Below are 24,996 nucleotides of genomic sequence, written 5' to 3'. Positions count from 1 at the left end.
CCCTTAACACAGAGTTCCATTATGCCCCTGTTCCAAACAACATGAATTTACTGATTGTAAACACAAAACCCTCAGCCACATAGATGACTACTACAACCAACTCAGTTTGTCTCATTTATTATAAAATATTTCAGGTATTCTAAAAACATGACAGTCAAAATCAGTTTTTAATACTTCTCACACCTGCTTTCTTCATCCCTGATTCAATGCAAAGTTAAGTTTCCTTCAAAAGGGCTTTAAACACAAGAGTCTACAAACCTATTAATTCATAATGGCATTTAAAAACACATCATTGCTACCCTTTGGAAGGTGCCAGGTCACCAACTCATATACTCAAAATGAAAATTAATAAATAAAAGTAATGACAAAAACATTTCAGATTAAATCATTCTAGCCCCAAGGAGGTAAAATTCACTAGCTTAGAGCAATGGGGTGCATGAATGACTACCTTTAATAAAACATTCAGACAGTGCTTGTATGTTTATGTATGTATGAGTATCTAAAGAATTGGAATTCTGTAGTAATGCCAGATGCCAAGTATCTGAAAAGAAAGAATTTTTTATGAAGTAGTAAACTAATACAAGGCCCTTTTCAACAAACAGACATACCCATCGTAAGAAAAGTGAGTATATTTGGAAAAACCATTAGCTTAGAAGAAATACAATAAAAATGAAATAGAATAAGAGAAAAGAAGAAAAGCTATGCAAATTAAAATGAGAAGCAAGCAATAAACCCATATACTGTAATGGCTGCAATTTTTGTGTAATATAAGACAGGGCTTTTCATGTGTTTTCTAACACGCAGAATGTTTTACATTAGCTTCCAGAAGACATGAAAATAATAAATCAGCAGTACCAAGATAAATTCTGTACAATCGTCCCAGGGCCTGCCCATTCTCAATCTAAAAAGAGTGGAATCACACAATTTTAAAGCTGAAAAATACCTAAGGATTACCTAAAACAATGCATTCATTGACCAGCTAAAGAATTTGAGCCTAGCAAAATCTGACTTGTCCAAGGTCACAAAGACAGTGGAAAAGAAAGCAAAAGAGGCCCAAATTCCCAGCCCAATTCTCTACTCATGTCCCTAAATCTGCATTAATAGAACTTCATCAGTATTGTTCTTTGGCAAAAAGACCTGGAAAATAAGAAATCTCTGCCACAAATATTTATAGCAAAGGTCTCTACACTATTCCACACAACTTCTTGATATATGGTAAGTCATTTTTGTTCATATTTTTAACCGGAACAACTTTAAGTAGAGGAGTTTGTGGATTTTTCTATCATTGTTTTAAATCTTCAAGTTTTACTCTTATTGCTCTCTCCCATCATATTAGTTTTACCTTCACTCACCCTAAAAAGTGAGAACATTTTTATAAAGCTTTCTATAAAGCTACCACACTTAAAATTTATTCTAAAATATTTTTATGAGTTAATAACTGACATTATGCTTGCTAGTTCTTTGAATACAGTATTCCTAGAGCTTTACATTTTTAAAAATGTGAATCTGGAAGAAGTGATTTAAAAAATACACCAAAATGTAGTTACAGTTAAGGACCCAGATTTGAACTTCCTCAAACAAGTGTGGTTCGTCTCTCAGTTCCTACTGAGTGAGAAAGAAAAAGAAAGAAAGAGAAAGAAAGAAAGAAAGAGAAAAAGAAAGAAAGAAAGAAAGAAAGAAAGAAAGAAAAAAAGAAAAGGGGGGGGCACCAATTGTAAAAGAAATCTCACTCTATAGCCCTGTCTAAATCACGTGCTGTACACACAACACAAAAGTTAAAACAAAAATACAAATTAATGTCACAAGAGGAATAAATCATTCCCCACTGCGTTCAGGGTTCTCATATTATTTCAAACATTCACAGAATTTAAGAAAATTTAGAAAAAGTTTAAAAATAGGTCCTTGAAATCTATATAAGTGCCATATACATATATTACCACCAATATCTTCTAAATAGCTATCCTGCCTTAAGCATCTTTCATTCCAACTTGGGGAGAAGGCAAGGGGAACGGAAGTACCTAAAACTTTTCCTAAAGTACAATTTTATTTTCATGTAAATGAAGCACAAATTGGTGTTTTTTTGTATAGAAAGCCTCGGTCAGGCTTCCAGCGACATATGCAAAGCTAAAGCAGGGCATGGAAACATGAATATGTTCACCTCACCCCAAGCTATGTTAAGGTAATCAATCAATCTCTCTCTCTCTCTCTCTCTCTCACACACACACACACACACACACTCACACTCACTCACTCACTCACTCAATATGATCAAGTCAAGCAGGATGACTTCTCTCTGTTTTCGCCTTTTTTGCTGACACCCGGATGGACAGTTCCAGGACTCTGAGGGCAGGCTGCAATTACTCACTGCCTAGACCTGAAATTCTGGTTCTTTCACATTGTTCTCCACTTTCCATCCTTGGCCACTTGGGCCTACCTGGTGTCAGGTTACACTCAGGCAGCATTTATAGCACCTTGCAAAACAGCCAAACAGATTACATACCTAGACCTGTCAATACCTGCGATCTCAAGATTAACCCTTCTTCTGAGCATTTTCTGAAAACAAGAGAATTTAAAACCACGGGGAAATATCCAACGGTAACCTGATATTGTTTTAACTTTGGTCACAAAAAAAAAGAATTTAACTGCTTTCCCATCTCAAAATGGTTGAAAGTGATAATTATCAACCAAAATGCCATTAATTGATGATTTTTATTATGCAAATGAACTAAAGGAACTTTCTTCCCTTCGGCACCCCAAACCTGAAATCTCACAGAAACACACTTATCCAGTGAACACAAAGATGCTAAAATGTGCTTATCAGCAAAACCAGTTCAGCAGTTTAAAATTCTTCTCTCTGTAACAAACAAGAATCAACTTGCAAGGAAATTCTATTTCATTTCTGTGTTGGTTCATTCCCCTGGTTAATAGATTCATCCTCTTAGAAAATGCTCACTGGCGCAATCGTTCCCCTATCTGCGCACAGGACGGGTTCTCATCGGGAAGCGTTTCACTCTGGCCCAGACTGCAGGGGAAAAGCCAGGGGTAGGCTGTTTAAAGGTCCCCCAGGAGATTTTGCAGCATGCTACACCTCCCCACACCTCCAACTCCTACACGACACAACACTCTTCTAGAATAAGCTGTATTTGTCATATGAAGTTTTATGGAGAGACACACTGTCCCTCCAGTGTACCACTCTTACTTTAGCTCCCCTGGAGCTGTTCTTCAGCAACAGAAGCAACTTAGCAAAGATAAAAATATCAGCAACTTACTTCTCTACTGCCTCCACTGCCTATAGGAAAAACTTCAGATCCATTAACAGGGATTAAGCAAAAGGCTTGAGAAAACGTGGTCAGATTTGTAAAACAGAATAATCTCAACAGGATAAGGACTGAAAAGAGTGAACAGGAATATTCCATGGAGCAAGTTTAAAACTATACCTCTGTCACAATTTTACTACTCTTTACTCTCATCTCAGAAAAGGTATTCCACCATTTCTGCATTTTATTGTCCTCACAGTCCCCCAACCCCACACTAGTATTAAAGAAGCCAAAGTCAGGGGTGCCTGAGTGGCTCAGTCAAATCACCGTCAGACTCTTTGGCTCAGGTCATGATCACATGGTTTGTGAGTGAGAGCCCAGGGTAGGGCTCTGCAGACAGCTCAGAGCCTGAAGCCTGCTTCAGATTCTATGTGCCTCTCTCTCTCTCTCTCTCTTTCTCTCTCTCTCTCTCTGCTCTCCCCTGCTTGCACTCTGTCTCTCTCTCAAAAATAAACATTAAAAAAATTAAAAAGAAATAAAAAATAAAGAAGCAAAGTCAGTGCTGCCCCATCCGCCCACCCCAACACAGTAGGCACCACTCTTTTCCAGGCTTCTGTCTGTGCTCACTGTCATGCTCAATCCAGATCTCTCCATGCATTCTTAGCTGGTCACAATCTTTTATACCTGTGGCATTTTAGGGTCCTCTTCAAAATCATAGTGGGACCAGACTTAACATTAACTCCAAGGGTGTCTGGTGGCTCAGTTGGTTAAGCAACCAAGTCTTGATTTCTGTTCACGTCATGATCTCAGTTTGTGGGACTGAGCCTCACGTTGGGTTCTGTGCTGACAGCTGACAGCACAGAGCCCGTTTGGGATATTGTCTCTCTTTCTCTCTCTCTGCCCCTCCCCTGCTCTGGCTCATGTTCCTTCTGAAAATAAATAAACATTAAAAAAAAAAAAATAAAGAAAAATAATATCAACTCCAGAGAAGCAAAACTGTTTTCACCTTTTTCCAAGTTACCAAGGTTGATGGATTTTAAGATTCCTTGGGCACAAAATTTCCCCCTCACACATATGAGAAGACCCCTAATGACCTAGTGTTTTCATAATATTACCCCCTTTCTTCTTTAAATAATAGAAATCTATCTTAAATAAGTCTGGATTTAATCAAACAATTCTGGTGTCCCATGTCAAGATCCTTAAAATGGAATTCTTCCTATAATTGTTCTCACAACTGTGTGGCAATCAGTTAAGATTCTAAACTCAGTGGCACCAAAACACGAGACCCAAATAAAACCGCAAGACGAGAGGTAAGAAGGTATAAGGGCAAGGGCTTAATACTGTAACACACATACTTAAAATATACACATGCAACATTTATAAATTATACATGTAGCTTTTTATCTTCCTACTGTACAAATTTTAGATAGAAGCAAACTTCTATTACTACTCATAAGAAATATGCAAATTTATAATACAGAATAATTAAAATATTAGGCCTTCCACCTTTCATAATATAATTGCTCACTCAAATTTTCAATCATATGAATCCATTTTGGTTACTGTTAATTGAAGTGCATCAACATCTTGCATTAGGTCTTCTCTGAGAGGAAACAGTTTTGTTACACTTATCTTATATCCAGAACTAATCAGAAGATCCCATAGCATTCATTTTTAAAAGAAAGCATGCTTCTACTGATTGACTTAGTGGTAAAAAGCTGATGAATATTTACTGATCTTCCCCTAAACTCAGTACCATGGTAAATACAAAAAGATAATGCATGGCCTTGTTCCCATGACATGTACAATTTAGTTCAGGAAACAAGAGACAATAACACCAAAAGGTAGTATAAAATTAGATGCTCATAAAGCTGGTCAGTACTACAGCATTTCAGAAGAGGGGATGGTCAAACAGGTCAAGGAGCACTCACAGACAACAAAGGACTTAAAATCAATCTTTTAAAGAAGGTAATAGAATGTGGAAACACTAAGGGAAAGGATAAGATAAAGTATAGCATGTGTGTGCATTTGCATGTATGCTGAAACACAGAAGAATGCAGAGAATCAAAACAGACCAAAGTAAACCTGAAGACACTTACCAGCTTAACAACAGCTAAGGAGGCGTCAACAGGAAATGGTAGAACACGTGGTTAAATAAGCAAAGTAAAACCAAATTATGGAGTCTTGAGAGTCAGGCAGTAGTATTTAGGCTTGATTTGGGAAGAGGCATAAAGTCCCTGGAGATTTTCAAATCAAATGGCAACAACAGAGTGTAGTCCCTATGAACACAAAGCCCAATGCAAGTCACATGCGTGGGATCTGGTAACTACTATCCAAAAATGATGGGAACAGCTTAAACAAACATTCCACAACTTGACTGCTACACCAATAGCTTCCAGGCACCAATGTGGACACTGCCCTCCTTAAATTCTTCATTAATTACTTATAGAGATTCTCAACAATGGTTTTTTGTGTGTTTTTTTTTTTTTTTTTTTTTTTAAGTTTATTTATTTTTGAGAGACAGGGAGAGAGCATGAGCAGGGGAGGGGCAGAGAGAGAGGGAGATACAGAATCCAAGCAGGCTCCAGGCTCTGGGCTGTCAGCACAGAGCCGGATGCCGGGCTCAAACCCATGAACCGTGAGATCATGACCTGAACCTAAGTCTGACGCTTAACCGACTGAGCCACCCAGGCGCCCCTCAACAATGGTTTTTAAACTGCCTAGAGTGTTGGAAAAATTGTTTAAAACAAAATTCACTTAACTAATTTACTTAAGTTTTTGTTCTCTGCCTAAGAACTGGAAGAGAGGGGAAACAAGAAAATAAAATTTTCAAAAGATATTAACATTACCACATAACCTTTCCTGTAAGTTACTCATTTGAACATCAAAACTGCCTTACAACCATTCGAATAAGAAAGGAACTTTGAAATATGTGAACTAGTTGAATCTAGAGAGGTTGTATCCTGTCATTTAGTATTAAGTATTTTGAATAGATGATGCTGATTTAGTTCCTCAATGAAGAAAGATGTCATATTCATGACAGATGCAAATTTCTTAGTCACTTAACAGAGACTGCTATCACCAGCATTCAAGGAGTCTCTACTTTCTTCCAGATAGATGGCCAGAAGACAGGTGGTCCTGTGAACACATGTAGTTGACCAAGTAAGGGTACATTAAACCTGCTCTTTAGTAGAGGTATGTTCTGCTTTATGGCTTTGCCTTACTCTTGCAAAGTTCAAGAATTCCAAGTCACCTCAGTAGATGTAATAGGCACTTATTAAATTTTTAAACTATACCTTTGCATAAAGACACATCCAGAAATTGTACAAGAGCACAGTAAGTTTTATTGATAATTTTTAGTAATACCTAATGTCTAAAAAGTGCTTTTATAATTTTCAAGGGAAAACATATATACTACCTTTACTTAAGTCTTAAACATTGATAACAAGCACTGGATTTTTAAAAAAGACACAAAGAACCATGACACTTATCCTCAAGGATCCACCTCACTTTATTTACATAAAGATACAAGGATTGAGAGAGCCAACCAAATAAGGGCAGGGACATGGTCAGGGTCACCACCATACTCCCCCATCTAACACAGATGCTTCATGATAAATATCTGCCAAATGAACGCTCAAGCTGTTCGGAGAGTTTGAGCACATGTCTCAATTCAGCTCACACTCATCTACCTATTTTTGCATTCAACAAATATCCACTTAGCACCTACAATATCTCAAGGCTCTGTTCTGTGTTAAACAAGTAACAGCAGTGAACAAAACAGACCAAAACTTCTATTTTCATGGGGATTCTAATCTAGTTACCTTTTTTTTTTCCTTTCTATTTCATCCATCAGCCCACCCACCTCCCCTTTGGTAACCATCAGTTTTACTTTACGGAGTCTGTTTTGGTTTGTTTCCTTTTTTCCCCCTTGTTTGCGGTTTTGTTTCTTAAATTCTACATATGAGTGAAATAATATGGTATTTGTCATTCTCTGACTCACTTATTTCACTTAGCATTTATACTCTCTAGCTCCATGTTGTTGCAAATGGCAAGATTTCATTCATTTTTATAGCTGAATAATATTCCATTGTATCTATATTTCTATGTACACACCACATCTACTTTACCCATTTGTTTATTAATGAACACTTCGGCTGCTTCCATAATATGGCTATTGTAAATAATGCTGCAATAAACATAGGGATACATGTATCCCTCTGAATTAGTGTTTCTGTATTTGGGGGGTAAATACCCAGTAGTGTGACTACTGGATAGGAAGGCAGTTCTGTTTTTAACTTTTTGAGGAATCTCTGTTTTCCAAGTAGCTGCACCAGTATATCTGTATTCCCACTAACAGTGAACAAGAGTTCCTTTTTCTCCACATCCTCACCAACACTTGTTGTTTCTTGATCTAATTAGTGATTTTAATGAGGACAATTATGTTTCCCCTCAAAATATTCTGAGTTAAAAATGTGGGACATTAAAAATGTCAGGCAATACAAGTTGCTATTTTACACCATGAGTAGAAACTTCTGCCACTCTCCTTCCATGTCTATCTCCCACTATCTCTGACCCCCCAACAATTGGGCACAGAAAATGTGACCTCTCCTACTCCAAGAGGAGAGTAAGAGTTGTGGGAGAGGTGCTGCATCTTTAAGACAATTTGGAAGTACCTATGAAGAGAGAAAGGGAAAAACATGAGATGGGAATGTAGACAGGGGAGAGATACAGCTAAATCCAAAGGCAGGTTTCTTTCAGGCAAAGCTGATTAATAACCTAGATGTAGATTCCTAAAGGCCTCTATTTCACTTTAATTTTTATTTTGACTTTAAGTGAACTGAAATTTAACCACAATAAGTTTATTAGGATTTTAAAAAGCATTCTCTTTACAAATATAAACATTTCAAGGAAGAGACCATTCTCCCTGTATTGTCTCTTCTTATACTCTAGATGGCCTTCAGAAATCATATCAGTACTATCTATATTCTTTTATTTATTTAACAAGCACTCATAGGGACCTATCTGCCAGATGCTGGTGGGTGAGGGAGAAGGACAGGGAACAGTGACTAAGACCCAGTCTTGCCCTATGGGCAATCACAGTCTGCCAGCTAAGACAAATGCTAATCACAACAATACTTATGATATAGCAGGGGTCGACACAAATTTTATTTTCCCATGTTATCCCATAATTATTTACTATGTCCCATCTCTTAAGGTTATAAGCTACTTGAGAATAAGACTTATATAATTTTTTTCTATATGTTCCTTATTAACATAATTTAAAAGCATATTAAAAGTATACGGTGTTGGAGCGCCTGGGTGGCTCAGTTGATTAAGCGTCCAACTTTGGCTCAGGTCATGATCTCACAGTTTGTGAGTAAAGCCCCACAAAGGGCTCTGCGCTGACAGCACAGAACCTGCTTTGGATTCTCTGTCTCCTTTTCTCTCTCTGCCCCTCCTCCACTTGCTCCCTCTCTCTCTCTCTAAAATAAATAAAAACAATTAAAAAAACATTAAAAAAGAAAAACGTACATTGTGTTGAGAGTCAAAATTAGGCCACAAGATCAAAGGACGTTGCCTTTTGTTAATAAAAAAGACTTACTGAAATTCTCCATTAAAATGATAAAAGATTAGTGTTTCCATTTGTCTGCTTTAGCATTTCACAGAATTTTACATGATGTCCTCACCTGCCAGAACCAACTGGTGGTATGCTACACTTTGCTATGCTCAAAGTGACATCTATACATATATTTTCTGATTCAAACACAGAAAAACACAAATACAGAAATACCACCAGCAAATGATGCAATAATGGGAAGCCCTACTCAACAACCCTATGAACTATTCTCCACATGTCTAGCCTTTGTCAGGTGTTTTTATTTTGTTTTTTAAATCAGGTTTTAATAAATATTAAGAACTACTTCACTGGTTCTTCTGAAACTCCTTAAAAAATGAAATTCATATACTTTATAATTTTTCCTTTAATCTTTATTTTATTTATTTTTTTTAAATTTTTTTTTCAACGTTTATTTATTTTTGGGACACAGAGAGACAGAGCATGAACGGGGGAGGGTCAGAGAGAGAGGGAGACACAGAATCGGAAACAGGCTCCAGGCTCTGAGCCATCAGCCCAGAGCCCGACGCGGGGCTCGAACTCACGGACCGCGAGATCGTGACCTGGCTGAAGTCGGACGCTTAACCGACTGCGCCACCCAGGCGCCCCTTTCCTTTAATCTTTAAAAAGCAGATCTGAATCCTAAGATTTGACTTAATGTTTTTTACTTGATCATTTAAATTTGATTTTTAAAAATAAGATAGAGGGGTGGCTCAGTCAGTTAAGTATCCAACTTCAGCTCAGGTCATAATCTCATGGTTCATGAGTTTGAGCCCCTCATCAAACTCTCTGCTGTCAGCACAGAGCCCGTTTCAGATCTTCTCTCCCTCTCTGTCTGCCTATCCCCCTGCTTGCACGTGCTCCCTCAAAAACAATAAACATTTAAAAAGTAATAATCAAAAATAAATAAAAAATAACATAGGAAACTGTATCAATTTTCAGCTGGAAAAACTGTTAATACACGAACTTTTTAAAAACATTCCTAGAATAGAGAGATCTAAACTAAAGTCCTACTTGCAAAGAATCTTGCTCTGTTGATAATAAGGCTAATTTAGAGGCTCCAAATTACTGAAATACAAAACACTTCGAGACAAGAACAGAAAATAACATAGGGAAAAGAAGTAGTAGTAAAGGGAATTATTCCTTTCAGTGGAGAAATCAGGAAAATTGTAATGAAGAGCTAGACATTTTCACCAGATTAATCTAAAGACAAAAATAAAAGATTTTTAAAAAATGTTTATTTATTTTGAGAGAGACAGGGAGGGAGAGAGAGAATTCCAAGTACGCTTCTTGCTGTCAGTACAGAGCCCAATGCAGGGCTCGATCTCACAAAGTGTGAGATCATGACCTGAGCTGAAACCAAAAGTTGGATGCTTAACCTACTGAGCCACCCAGGCACCCCAAAAGTTAAAGATTTTTGACGCTCAACAATCAGTGATAACTAAGGTATTCTCAGCTACATTTCTGAGTGAACCAATAAACAATCACCACTGTTAATATGCTGCAAACACTAATAATTTCATTAAGAATACTTGATTTCTATAAAAAGCAAAAAACAAGTGGAGGGCAAAAGTAGGAAAGAAACCTTATAATGAAATTGTTTTTACAAATAAACCATAAAGGAATATTGTAGAAAAGAGTCACATTGTAGTTCTTTAATCAGCTTTTTGTTTCTAGAATGGAAGAAAAGAAGTATCAAGCATGCATTTATTCCTCCAAAAAGTAATCTATTATAGGCTAGGTACTGGGTATACAAAAATGAAGAAGTAGCTAGTTCACTGCCTAGAGCAAGAAAAAAGCATATGAACAGATAACTATAAAACAATGTAAATAAATAAGTTAACGAAGTGTTAAGGGAATAGAGAGAAAGAGATAAATACCTGTGAGAACTTGAGAAACTTCACAAGGAAGTGACATGTGGGTCATTTCTTTAGGGGTAGCATATCTTTTTCCAAAGTAGAGATAATGTAAGGGGGGAAGGGACATTCCAGGTAGAACAGGCAAAAGTAAACTCAAATATTTTAATCATGGAATAATACACAGCAATTTAATGAAAACAAACTTTTTCCTAAAAGGACATAGGATGTAGCATGAGAAGATATACATTCAAATCCTAGTTCTTCCATCTACTATATTGTCTCAAATAAGCCAAGCTCTATGACCTCCCTTTTGTCATTTTAAAGTTGTACCATAAAATGCTTTAAATATTTTAAAGAATCTGGATATGCCAAAATACAAAAGTAAATTAACACTTTAATACTAAAATTCTGAGATAAAAATATTAGCTTATCACTTCATATTGAATGTATATCATATATACAAATTTGAAAGCCAATCTCTTATGACCTATAAAAATTTTACAAAAGGGGGCACCAGGTGGCTTAGTCAATTAAGTGTCCAATTCTTGATTTCGGCTCTGCCGGGTTCCATGCTGGGAATGCAGAGCCTGCTTGGGATTCTCTCTCTCTCCCCCTCTCTCTCATCCCCTCCCCAACCACATTTTCTCTCTCAAAATAAATAAATTAAAATTTTTTCCACAAAAATAAACACATTTTAAATTATGTAAAAGTTGTATTTTCTATATCAAACATCTAATTGTAATCCATAGTCCTTATAATAGAAAACAAGGCTACAACATAACTAGAATTAACAAGTGACACAAGTTTAGTGAAACAAGTCTTATACTTAACTGGTCTCCCTAATCCCTAATGGGAAATTAAAGCAGCAATTGTACATCTGTGTCTCTGTTCCTCTCATCGTGGTTTAACTGACAGGAAGCAGACAACAAGATATGGCATACAAACGTCAAGTATTTCCTGCCTTCTCTGCTACATTTTTATGTCTTGTTTTATAAATAGTCCAATAGTTTACGTGAAAATGTATTAAAGCACAGTCAAGTATACCATACAAATGGTGAAGAGTGTTTATGAAAACAGAGCAAGTAAAAAGGTATTTTGAGGTTGGGATCTAAGTTGCACACAAAAACTCATTATTACAGTTTTCTAAAAAAGTATTCTTAGGAGTTAACATCTTACAAATTAAGACTTAACCACAATGACTGAGTAAAACATCAAGTGTCTAAACAACAGAACAAGCCCTCAAACTGGTTAGAAAAGTAACACTTGACCACCTAGATAAGTAAAAGATAAGTACCACTTTAAAAAAAAATTAATCTTCAAGCAATTGTCTCACAACAAAGCAGGACAGATTACTTGCCTCTCTGATCTTTGGTCACTTTGGCTTCTTGTCAGCACTCTTCCCAAATTATAATTTGTGTCCCCACCCCCTGCAACCAAGCTATCTCTACTCACTTGCCCAAATTGGCTAATATTACTTATTCATTTATGTTCAACTCTCAACTATTACATAAACTAAATAAAACTCTATTCTCAAAAAGTGAATTCTTACTGCTCTAAGTCATGTTAAGCAAACTTCCAATTAATTACAACTAAAACAGCGATGCTTAATTTTCATCATGCCAAACTGCTTTCCAAACCAATAATTCTTAAGAACCACCTCAGTTCATCACTCATATGCCTCAATCTATAAAGTTCTGGGTGCAATGCAGCCATCTTCTCCATTCATATTGGTCAATTCTTACCTTACCACAACTACATTTCACCAAGATTCAGTGCTATTCCTTTCTAGGTCAATGTTCAAAATGACTCAATATTTTACTGCACATAAACCCATCCTGAGCTTCCTGTCACCACCTCTCTTTCCTAAACAAAGCTTAGTATGCACTTAATAGTAAACTTCAAGCATGGAACCATGCTCCTGAAGTAACATTTATTAAATGACTGGCTTGGAAAACAATTTCTTTCTTACCCAGTTTTTTTCAGTGGAAGGATGTAGTTCATTCTTCTCAAGAGTGTACGAGTTATTAGTGTCTTCTTAGCATGTCTTTAGTACATTGCTGCTCTTACTTATAAATAAATGTATTACCTCAACCATCCCCAGTATTTAGGAATAAATGCTCTCGGAACCCCAAGGGAAGTATCCATTTCCTTACACATTAGCTCCCTTCCCACAGCCTGTGACTCTGTCTGATGCTTGGTCAATCACCCTAAATGGTGGCAAGTCTCATAGCATCTAAGAACCTATTATCACCACCTTCTCAAAAATCAAATATGCTAACAATGGTGTGCAACTGTTTGATTGTAACAAGGGCAAGAATGTGTTACGCTTTCCCTTTCAGTTTATTCCTCAGACTAAGAGGCTGTAAATTATTCTATAATATACAAATTTGTTTCTGATCCACAGATCAAAGGATCAAACAGGACATCTAGTGTAGAAAGTTCTTATCATAAAACATTTTCAGTAAGGTTATTTACAAATAAATCATGTTTCTAAATGCAAACTGTTTCAAACTGTCTCTCAAATTAAAACACACATAACATTAATTTTAATTACTCTAATTTAAATCTAAAATGTTTACATTAATTTTCTTTAGGCTTTAATATGTAAGTGTTTTGTGTGGTATATTTTAAACTTTACATAAATAGTACCATATCATATATATTCTCCTAGTATACTTTAATAGATGTAAGATACAAATTTTTGAATAAACACAAAGATTATTTGAAAGAAATTTTAAACATTAAACAGTCTTGACTTAGTGCTTAGAAAAGTATTATTACTGAAGACAAGTCATGGTTATTAGGCTTCCATTATAACAAAGAGAAAGATCTAAGATCTACAAAGCAGCCTACCTTCAATGATGCCTCTCACGAAAAGTGTTCAGACTTTCTGCAGAACACAGTTCACCATAAGACAACCATGTGTGGAGATCTTAAACAAGAAGCCTGGGGCCGGGGGGGGGGGGGGGGGGGGCATCTAACAGTAACAGTTTCTGACAGCTTAAAGGCTACACCCTCCACTATTGACAGTGATCGTTCCACCGGCATGAATATGTTATCATATCAACTGCAATGAGAAAATCTCTGGCTATGTTTGTTTTCAGAAACTTACGTCTTTAATTCACTCTGAAGCTGAATAATACACAGCAACTCAAAGTTCTCCCAATTAAGAACACATTAAGAAAATGTAAATCAGAAAATGCCAATGAGAAAGTGAATCTACATGAAGAAGTGAATTTGAAGGCATATTTCACCTCTTTCCATAAACCATATAAAAATGATTGATACTGATATTGATCCTTTTATATTGAAAATTAAACTCAGAGTTACTACACAGAAACCCCTTGGACAGAAGAGAAGCCAGCAGCTGCCTTCTTGGCCTTTTAATTTCCCTTTTATTAATCACAAAATCACCAATTAAAGGCAAATGTTGCGGGTCAGGATCAATACTTTCACTTTCTTCAAGAAATGTTGATTTCCTCATTAGAGAAGTACTGTATAATCGGCTTTTGACATAAACTTTCACAAATTTAAATTCTATCATAGAACTGTGTAGAAGAATCATCCCTTAGTTAACTAATCCCCATTTTTGGACTCTTGGACTATTTCTAAAGTTGCCATATTACAGCGATTCCCAAAATACTTCTCAGAGCCACAGACGATTCATAAACCTTTTCAGAGAGTTCACAAGGTCAAAACTATTTTCAGACTAACACTAGGGTATTATATGCCTTTTTGCACCATGTTCACATTTACAACTAATAGTGCAAAAGCAAAGGTGGATGTAACTGTTAGTGCCTTAGCATGAAGCAGGGCTAGGTTACCAAACCACACTAGTCATTATAAAAGAAGGCAGTTTCACTTAAGAATATCCTTGACAAAGAGTAAAAATAATTTCTTAAATCTCAAACATTAAATACATGCCTTTTTAATGATAAAATAGGAAGTATGTATAAAGTGCTTCTGTCAAATTCTAAATAGAATGGTTGTCTTGAGAAAAAATACTAATTATTTGAGTTGTGAGCTAAACTAGCTGCTTTTTTTCATGGAATGCCATTTTTACTTGAAAGAATTACTCATTATTCATAATTGGATATTTGGCAGACATGTTCCCCAAAATGAATAAAGTGACCCTGTCACTTCAAGGAAAACAACAGCATTTGTCACCAATGATAACATGTGAGCTTTCAGAAGTGCCTAGATGGCTCAGTCAGTTAAGCGTCCGATCTTGGCTCAGGTCAAGATCTCTCCGGGTTTGTGACTTTGAGCCCCGCACCAGCCCACTCTGCTGTCAGCACAGAACCTGCTTCTCATCCTCTGTTCCTCCATGTCTTTGCACCTCCCCGACCTGTGCTCTCTCAAAAGTAAAACGTTAAAAACAAAAAAAAAAACATGAGCTTTGAACTGAAAATCAGAATTTTGGAAAATTTATATCCACTACTTTGGGCTTATTAGCTTTTCCAATACTTAAAAAGACTTTTTGATAAGATTGGGGTTTTTTTTTTAAATTTTTTTAATGTTTACTTTTGAGAGAGACAGAGCAGGAGGGCAGAAAGAGAGGGAGACACAGAATCCCAAACAGGCTCCAGGCTCAGAAATGTCAGCACACAGCCCAATGCAGGGCTCGAACTCACAAACAGTGAAATCATGACCTGAACCAAAGTCGGACGCATAGACCAACTGAGCCACACAAGTGCCCCTAGTATTTTTTTTTTTATGTTTATTTTTCAAAGAGAGGGAGAGGGAGAGACAGTATGAGTTGGGGAGGGGCAGAGAGAGAAGGAAATATAGAATCTGAAGCAGGATCCAGGCTCCAAGCTGTAAGCACAGAGCTCCACACGGTCCACACAGAGCCTCACAAGGAGCTCGAACTCAAGAACCATGAGATGATAACCTGAGCTGAAGTTGGATGCTTAACCAACTCAGCCACCCAGGCACCCCATAAGATTGGTACAGTATTAAAGAACATGATTCTTAGGGGTACCTGAGTGGCTCACTCAGTTAAGCATCCCACTCTTGATTTTGGCTCAGCTCATGATCTTACAGTTCATTAGTTTGAGCCCTGTGACGAGCTCTGCACTAACAGTGCACAGCCTACTTGGGATTCTCACCCTCCCTCTCTCTCTGTCCCTCCCCTGCTTGTGCTCAAAATAAACATTAAAAAAATATTATGTCAACATTTGGAATACTCAGTTGACCAATGAATGTTACAAAATCTTGCTTAGGAAAATATTAATTCATTCAAAGCGCAAGGCAGACAAATGGACTTCAATGTTACAGAGGACAAAATGTTCATTGATAGGGTTTCAGAGTCCCTTGCACCTTTAGGAGACTAGCATTTGTTGAGTTTTAGTGTAGTATCCACTACACAGTAGTGTAGTAGAAGAAATCCACAATCATCTGAAGCAGCTATAAAATACATCTCCCTTTTCCAAGCAGACATCTAAAGTAGGCCAAATTTTCTGCACATTGTTCAACCAAAGGAACATACTGCAACAGATTTAATGTAGAAGCAGATATGAAAATCTAGCTGTCTTCTGTTGGGCCAAAGATTAAAGATTTGCATTTCTTCCCATACAGTTTTTGTTTTTGAAAACATAGTTGTCTTTTATAAAAATAATTAAGTTAACATGTAATGAGTTTATTATTTTAAGAAATTAATGTACCAATATTTTAAAAATTGCTTAATGTTTATTGAATTTTGAGAGACAGAGAGAGAGACAGAGTGTGAGGAGAGGAAGGGCAGAGAGAGAGGGAGACACAGAATCTGAAGCAGGCTCCAAGCTCCGAGCTGTCAGCACAGAGCCCAATGTGGGGCTTGAACTTCCAAACTGTGAGATCATGACTTGAGCCAAAGTTGGACACTCAACCAACTGAGCTACCCAGGCACCCCAATATATTGATATTTTTTAATTGTGCTTTAATTTCTTTTTAAAAATTGTTTTTCTTTAAAGTGTATTTATTTTTGAGAGACAGAGAGAGAGTGTGTGTGTGTGTGTGTGAGCAGGGGAGGGAGGGGGGAGGGAGGGGGGGAAGAGAGAGAGAGAGAGAGAGAGAGAGAGAGAGAGAGAGAGAGAGACACTGAAGCAGGCTCCAAGCTCTGAGCTGTCAGCACAGAGCATGACATGGGGCTCAAACTCCCAAACTGCAAGTCATGACTTGAGCCAAAGTTGGATGCTTAACCGACTGAGGCACCCAGGTGCCCTGTGTTTTAATTTCTAATACTGGTAAATACTGATGAATGAAACTCACATGAATAAGAGCTCTTTGTGATCCTCCATTATTTTTAAGAGTATAAAGAAGACAAATTTTGAGAAGATATAAAGTATAAAACTTGTAAACTGCTACACTATTAAAAGCAGTGGTTCAAATATCTTCAGAGCTTACTCTGTGTTCCCATCCTTAAATTTTCTTTAAGACAGAGTCCTACAACTGAGATCATTATGTCAAAACATTTGATATACGTCAATTGCTCTCCAGAAGGTTTTTCAGTTAATACTTCTATCACTAGAATACACGCAAACACATTTCATGGTGTTCTCACCATTCTGCAATACTTTAATTTTTTGTCAGTATGATAGGCAAAAAAGGTAATTTCATTTAATTTGCATTCCTTTACTACAATGTAATATTTTAACATTAAACATAATATTTAAACATAAGTGTAATTATATTAAATATACATTACATATTTATATAATCACTATAATTAATACCTTCTAATGTATTACATATAAGTAACTTAATACCCCAATTTTAGTAACTTTTGCTGTCGTTGTAAAAAGAACTTGGAGGGGCACAAATAAATATATGGTAAAAGTGATCACCTAAGATCTTCATCATTGGGGAAAAATCCTCCAAACTGATGTTTTTATTTTAGTTCTGGTCTAGAACACTTGTGATTTTTTTTAACTCTGATTTAATTTATGTAAAACTCTCCTTTATTATTAATAGAAAAAAGGACTAAATCAAATGCTGTAAGCATCAGTGACCTATTAAATTACTCACTCTTAGGCAAGTTACTTAACCATAGTTTCCTAAATTAAATTTAAGAATGGAGGGAAAAATCTGTAAGAATGGTATTTAAACCACTGGTTGCAATCATGCAACATTCTTTTAGTGTCAAGATCCATTTATACTCTTAAAAGTTACTGAGGACCACAAAGAGCTTTTGTTTCCATGGGTTATATCTGTCAATATACAAATTCTTTACAAGGATGGGCTATTATTTATTAAATGCCTTTTACAGAGATCCTCTCTCAGAAGAATACTATATTGAAAAGAAAACTCTGAGATACAGTTTTTCCCCAGTAAAATAAAGCTTTTGAAAATTAAGTTCTAGTATGCTTTCTTCATCTCTGTATATCCCAAAAAACACTTTGAGGACCACTAATCTAATCTATTTGTAACTTTTCTTATCTTTGTATACATTAGAATACATCTTAAATGGGTGTTAATTAATAGAACATAATTTATGAATAAATTTTCTATGTTTTATTCATGGATATATTCCGTAGCATCAAGAATAATGCCTGAGTTGCTTAGTCGGTTGAGAGTCTAACTTTGACTCAGGTCATGATCTCATGGTTCATGAGTTTGAGCCCTGCATGGGGCTCTCTGCTGTCAGTGTAGAGCATGCTTCAGATCCCCCATCCCCTTCCCTTTACCACCCCCCGCCCACTCACTCTCTTTTTCAACACTAAATAATTTAAAAAAAAAAAAAAAGAATCCTTCTGAACCATAAAATCCTGTGACTTCTAATTTCATTTGTTCTTTTTTTTGTCCCTGCCACTACTTATACATACACTGTGGGAAATATCTTAGAAAAGAGAGCCAAGAGATGATTATGAAAGCAAAAACCTGGATTAAGATCTATGCTTTCACTTTTTTATAGCAATTCCTACAATTATATTATTAAATTTCAGAACCCTTACATAGAGAATCCACGTCAATTTTGTAACAACAACAAAAAAACCCCACTAAAGATACAGGAAATGCTACCATTATAATAAGGATTTTAAGGAAGCCAGATGAAACATCCATTATGTCAATAAATCTGGCTAGATGCAAAAGTCTAATTTAGGGTATTAGTTCATCAGTGTCAATTAGTACTCTACCAACTGTGTGTTTTATGTATCTTTTCGTTCTGAAATGTGTTTTTGAATATTTGAATGTGGGATGGTTCTAAATATTAAATTATTTCTGGCAAACTATAGTTCCAACTTGTTAATGGATCTCAGCTGGAAGTTATCCATGAGAAGTATGTCTAGGGCCATCTTGTTAGTTGTATGGGATAGACACAGTCTTATGTAACTTAGTTCTGAATCTAGCTAATCATTCAGTGAAGCAGGAAGTTAATATTTTTTATGATGTAGATAGAGCTTATTCACCATTTTTAAAAATTACCTTCTAAAAATAAAAAAATCTAAAAAATTAAAAAATAAAAATCGACTTCTCATCAAATGAACATTATTTCTCAGTTATTTATAAATGTGGGACAAAAATAACTACCCCTTAGACAGGAAAATTTATTATGAAATAGCCTTATACTAATATCTTACCATATTCTGCTTCAGATTCTTAAGAGAAAAAAAGGCCACGTATAGCTAAAGACTCCTATATATCCCCTCTCTAATCTCATTTTATCCCTCCCAACTATCCTAAATTTGATGTTGTCCCTATCTGTCCAATTTTTATACCTTTAATACATATGTATCAATAATCATATTGTTTTTATGTATATAACTGGGACCATATTTTATCTATTGTGTTAAAATTTTAATTCAAAATTGTTTGAAATAACTCCAGTTAATAAATGACAGGCATGGTAAACTGTTTAGTGGTCAAATATATTGATGTCTGCAACATACTCTGAAATGCATCAATTGCCCATCTGTTTAGGGTCCTCAAGGATTTTATCCCCCAGGACAATACACCATAGTAAGTAAGATGCTGAATGGGTAAGAAGGCATGAATGGCAGGCATGTGTTCCTAGGAAAGATAATGAAGAACTCTAAATGATCTTAAACTATCCATTCTCTCCATACTTTCTGTAAACTTCTCTCATACCTCAATGTGATGATACCGCCTTAAAGAACTCTTGCACATATGTTCCACAAACCATGTCCAAGAATGTTTCCAAACTAGAAATAATCTAATGTCATCAATAAGAAAGAGTGAATACATTCTGGTCTGGACAGACAATGGAATATAACATGGCAATTAAAATTAATTAAAATAATCTCACAGAGTTGAATGAAAGAAGTCACTACAGAATATATATGGTGTGATTCCATTTACATGCAGTTCAAAGGGGTAAAAGTATAATGAAAAAAGTCAGGACAGTAATCATTTTTAAGGAGAAACAAACATGGGACAGGAGTGGGGGACTTCTAACATAATGAGCCCATTTCTTAACCTAGGTTGTGATATGGGTAAACACTTTGCAATTATATTTGAACAGTACATGTTTTATACATTCTCCTACATGCACATTTCAGTTAAAAAAAAAAAGAAAGAAAATTAATCGCCCTATTACAATACTAAGCTTCCATTTAGTATTTTGATATAAAAAAATAAGATTCACACAAACTAACAGTTATTAATTCAACACCTCATATTTATAGTTTTACTGTAAAATTTGTTTCACTGTTCATATGACTGTTTTTTCTAAAACACAGAAAATAACCAATTTCCTTTAATTTAAATGTTTTAAAGTATACAATTCTGCATAAACACAAGGCCCTATATGACTGGGCATCCATCAGATAATGAACTTCACATGATGTTTTACCTTGTAAAATCGTACTAGTTCCTGCTACCTTGAAGAACTTCTACTATAAGAGTAAAAGGCTGGACAAGGATAGATCCAAGAAAATAAATTTTTTAAAAAACCCCAAAACTTCTCTAAGAAGTGGCTGCCTCTGAGGAGCAGGACTGAGAATGGTAAGGGGGAGAGGAGGGAGGCTGCTTTTCATTACAGGCTCGCTGTAAAACACGGACACGAAAAAGAGCTGACACCCTACTATTCATCAATTAAAAAAGCAAATGAAAGAAAAGATAGCTGAATTCCTATAGCAGGGAGAGAATGAAAGTGAAAACAGAAGTTTAGGAAGAGTTTTCTCACGATAATGGTGTTAATTCAGATATTTATAACTGGAAGAGAGGATATCAAAATGCTTCTGCAGAGAAATTTATACGACCAAAGATCTGCTGCGTAATTTCTTTCTATCCACCAACAGAGCAATTAGCAAATGAGTTACATTTTTGTAAAGGGTGAAATGCCTAGACACTTGTAGTATAGATCAAGAGCTACTTTTACTATAGTATACCGACCATCTGAGAAAACACAAAGATAGATATGAGATGAAAAACTTTCTCTTAAGTAGGTTCTTATACTAATGGGAGAAAGAGATTACTCCAACAGTTGAAAACTGCCGTAATCATTTCAGTTGACTCAATGAGATTACTAATTCAATTTCTACCAGCAGCTTAAGCAGCTGCTAAGCAAAGGAACAAAATATTCTAGCCAAACAATGGAAGCAATAATTATTTTCACACCATTCAACTAATGGACTATTCTTCACAACTTTACAAGAGTCTGTGAATACCTTTGTCCCATTAGATGGGATGTAATGTAAGATAAAGCCTACAAATATGCAATCAGTGAGAGAGTTAAATGTCCAAAGAAACCTCGATCATGTCCAAGCATCACACGGTATTAAAAATAAATAAATAAATAAATAAATAAACAAACAAACAAACCTCCTTCCCAGACTCAAACAACTGTAAATAATAATAGTGTATTTCCCAGGACAGAAAGATTTTCTGTGAATGCTACCCTAAATCAGGAAGGGATGTTTTGCCTAGAACCCCCAAGGATCAGGGAATGGAGATGCCATGAAACACCAAATGGAACTAAAAAAAACTAACATCGAGAAAGCAATGGTTTACTGAGATAAAAAATAGGTTAATTACATTTAAAAAAAATAGTTTAATTATTTACTGTGGTCAATATAGCAGTGGGTTTGGGAGCAGAAGGAGAAGCAGAATTAGAGAAGCAGAACAAGGGAAAGCCACAAAGTTGACAGACACAGAACAGCAAAAAATGGAATAAAGAAAGAAAAAACTGGGCGAGGGAGAAGAGGGTAAATAAGTTATAATACTGATAATAAACTACTCCAGCCACTTTCTTTACTTAGCAGAGGCTGTGGCCTTCAAAATATCACTGGTGCTTGAAAATTCAAATATTAAAATGCTAAGTAACTGCTCTTCCTAAACATGTACTTTTTCTGAAAGTGTGGCCTACAAGCACTTGCACCGCAAACATTTAGGGTAATTATTACAAATGCAAACTGATAAGCCAAACCCTAGGCCTAATGAATCAGAATCTCAGGAGTTGAAGCCAGGTGATTCTCTATTACACCAAAGGTTGAAATTACTGCTTTAAAACATATACTACCAAGTAGATTTTCATTTTTTTCTTTGGTTAGGAAGTGCCGACACCAGACAGACTACGCTGAGGGCCACATGACTTTTAAAGATTTGCCACCCCTAACTTTAGCAGAATTTGCCCAACTGAGTAGCTAAGGGTTTGATGCAGCAAATAGTAACTGTTTACTAATATGTGCTTGGTAGTTTTGTCGAAGGTTCCAAAAGACAAAAAAATAAAACATTTCTCACCTCAAAGAGCTTACATTCTCATTCTTATTGGTGAAGGCACTCCCCTTAAGCTAGGCAAATGCTACTCAGTCTTCAATACTAACAATTCCTAAAGATCCATATACTTCCCTATTTTAAGTTGCAGTCATGTTTTCACCTTTAGGCAAATAGTCTGAACCTGAATTTAACTTCTTGGTGGCTTGGTTCCATTCTTATTTTACTGATGTTACCACACCCTGTTTTTCCAGTAAGAATCTAAGTTTGTGAGGAGAGAGCCTAGGTTTTCTGGCTGTTTCTGTGCTCTCTGTTGCTTAGGACAATGAAAACCACCTTGTGGAGGGTCTGATATCGAACTGGGTTAGAGGACTTGGAGACGTAGGAGATGCAACAGTTACGTGCAAAGTGATTTAAAAAACCAAATTTCAGACCTAAAGAAAGGCAGATCGAAAGTAAATTTCAACCACTCCAACAAAATACATCAAAAAGTTAACAAAGATTTTGTATTCCCCATTAGTTTCTTAATGTGCCTAGTATGTATAGTCAACTCTCAAAGGAGGAGAGAAGATATGACAAAAATGGAATGAGATTACTAATTCTGGAAAGGTTCAGTTCAAGAGGAGTGTAATGTTAAAGTTTAGAGACTTGTAGACTTTGTAAACTTATATGCAGGGTTTTACACACACATACACTTTAATATAACAAGGCATCATAGTAAACAGTATTTGCCCTCCTAAAAGAACAAGAGATAAAACTAAAGCAGAAATAAACCTGTCTGGCTCTGAAGTTCAAAGTAAATTCCCAACTCCTCATAATTCCATCCCCCTGGATTCATCTTAAATAAGCAATGACACAAACAATGCTTCAACTATGAAAAAATGCTAATAATGAAAAAAAAAAGCTGTTGTAGAAATTAAACAAATGCATCATCTTCTCTGATGAAAAAACAAACTAGTTGGAACACATTTTCAAGATCATTGGTTAATTCATTTGGTACATCTTATTACCAAACTTATCACCAAGCAACTTAATTAAGGTTTTATTTACTCTTAAGGAAACACAGATCATTTCAAACAAAGCATCACTTGTTAGTGTGGACTAGCATGAGCAGCTCCGGGCTGGAAGCCCTGCCATTAGGCACTGCACAACCTTGAGCAAGTCACAAGACCTCTTCGGGCCACTGTTTCTTCATCTATACAAGTGAGGCAGCTGAATGATCTTCAGTGTTTTTCAGTGCTTAAGTTCTTTAAATGGGTAATTCTAAGTTTCATTCTGATGACTCGATCTACACTTATATTCAACCTTATGAAAGGAAAACAGTGGGAAGAAGACTGCTAAGTAAGTCTTTCTGGCCTTCCCTTGCTTCCATGTTTTTTTTTCCTTCCCTTGTCCTTGAAGCCCCACTTTAGTCTTCTTCACAAAATAAGAAACTGAAATATATGATCAGTATCTATTTTATTTATACCAGCTGCTTAATTTTAAGAAACTAAATCTTTCTACTTCCCTTTAATAAATAATATCTTATTTAGTTGTTTGTCCCTAGATTTTTCTCTCATGGGTCACTGGCTTTTAAAAACTTAAAAGAAAAGAAAAAAAAAAAAGCCAAAAGTTTCCTTAGATTTTTCACACAGACCAGACTAGAAGTAAATACAGGCTCTACTTACTCAAAGGCTGACTAAACCAGCAAGATGCAAACAAAGATGATAGCAAATGGCTCAGAGCTGAATTGGTAAAATGTCTGCTATGTCTTTCCTGCAAAACCACAAAACTGAGACCTGTTAATATAAAAATCCTTTCCAAGAGTATGAAGTAGTAACTAACTGCCTTTCTATCTTCCCTTTCAGCGGATAGGCCTTTAAGCACTTAAAAAGTCAGTAACAGCAAATTTCCAAAGAACTAGCTAAACATCATTATAGTCAATAATATATGACTTAAGTTTTATTTCCAAATATTTTATTCATAATCCCTGCATATTCAAATTTTACTTGCATTAAAGTTTTAATTTCATAAATAACTTTCGTAAGTAAAATACTACTTCACTCAGCTTCTCAGAGGACCTAGAACTTGAAGGCACACCAGAATATACACTAGCCAAAATTTCGTAATTTCAATGATGATAAATATTCCAGGAAAAGACTAAGCAATCTTTTCTTTCACACAAAAGGTATTACTTTTTTTCTTCAAAACAAGCAAATTTTAACAACAGTATAGAGGGAAGTCCAATATTCTTTACTTTTTCTTTACACACAAATTGAAATACTACATGCTTCCTCAGAAGCCAGCCATGCATCTAAGGTTGTTTCTCAGAATAAGTTTCCAGTGTGAATTATAAAACTTTATTATTTTTTTCTGATACTAAATGAACTGGTCTACTCTTTCTTCCTCTTTATTTAATAATCACTTTTACTTATTATCTATCTAAATGGCTTCATTTTCCTTAAACTTCTATTTAGTTTTCAAAAATTAATGTTATAATTTCATTAATTTAAGAAAAAAGAGGAAAGAACAGTCAATGAGCAATACCTATGACCTAGTTGTCTCCAAACCTCCCTTTAACCAAAATGCCAAAACACCACCACTGCCTCGGAATTTTTTTCTTAACATC

At 35.8% G+C, this 24,996-nt stretch overlaps 1 protein-coding gene across 5 annotated transcripts in view; it reads right to left on the bottom strand.

Moving 5' to 3' along the window:
- Nucleotides 1-24,996, bottom strand: part of ELF1 (E74 like ETS transcription factor 1) — a 108,094-nt gene that overhangs the window by 56,787 nt on the left and 26,311 nt on the right. Inside the window, exon 1 of one of the 5 annotated variants that reach the window (XM_053216144.1) lies at nt 5,357-5,534. The exons of the other annotated variants lie outside the window; for them this stretch is intronic. The gene's annotated coding sequence lies outside the window, so the exon portion shown is untranslated. Of the gene's footprint in view, nt 1-5,356; nt 5,535-24,996 lie in introns of those variants that run through there. 5 annotated transcript variants of the gene reach the window in all.

The sequence above is a fragment of the Acinonyx jubatus genome, chromosome A1 (genome assembly GCF_027475565.1).
Source record: "Acinonyx jubatus isolate Ajub_Pintada_27869175 chromosome A1, VMU_Ajub_asm_v1.0, whole genome shotgun sequence".
Classification (NCBI taxonomy): Eukaryota; Metazoa; Chordata; class Mammalia; order Carnivora; family Felidae; genus Acinonyx; species Acinonyx jubatus.
Note: the sequence above shows the minus strand (reverse complement) of the source record. Positions and strands in the feature narration are given on the sequence as shown.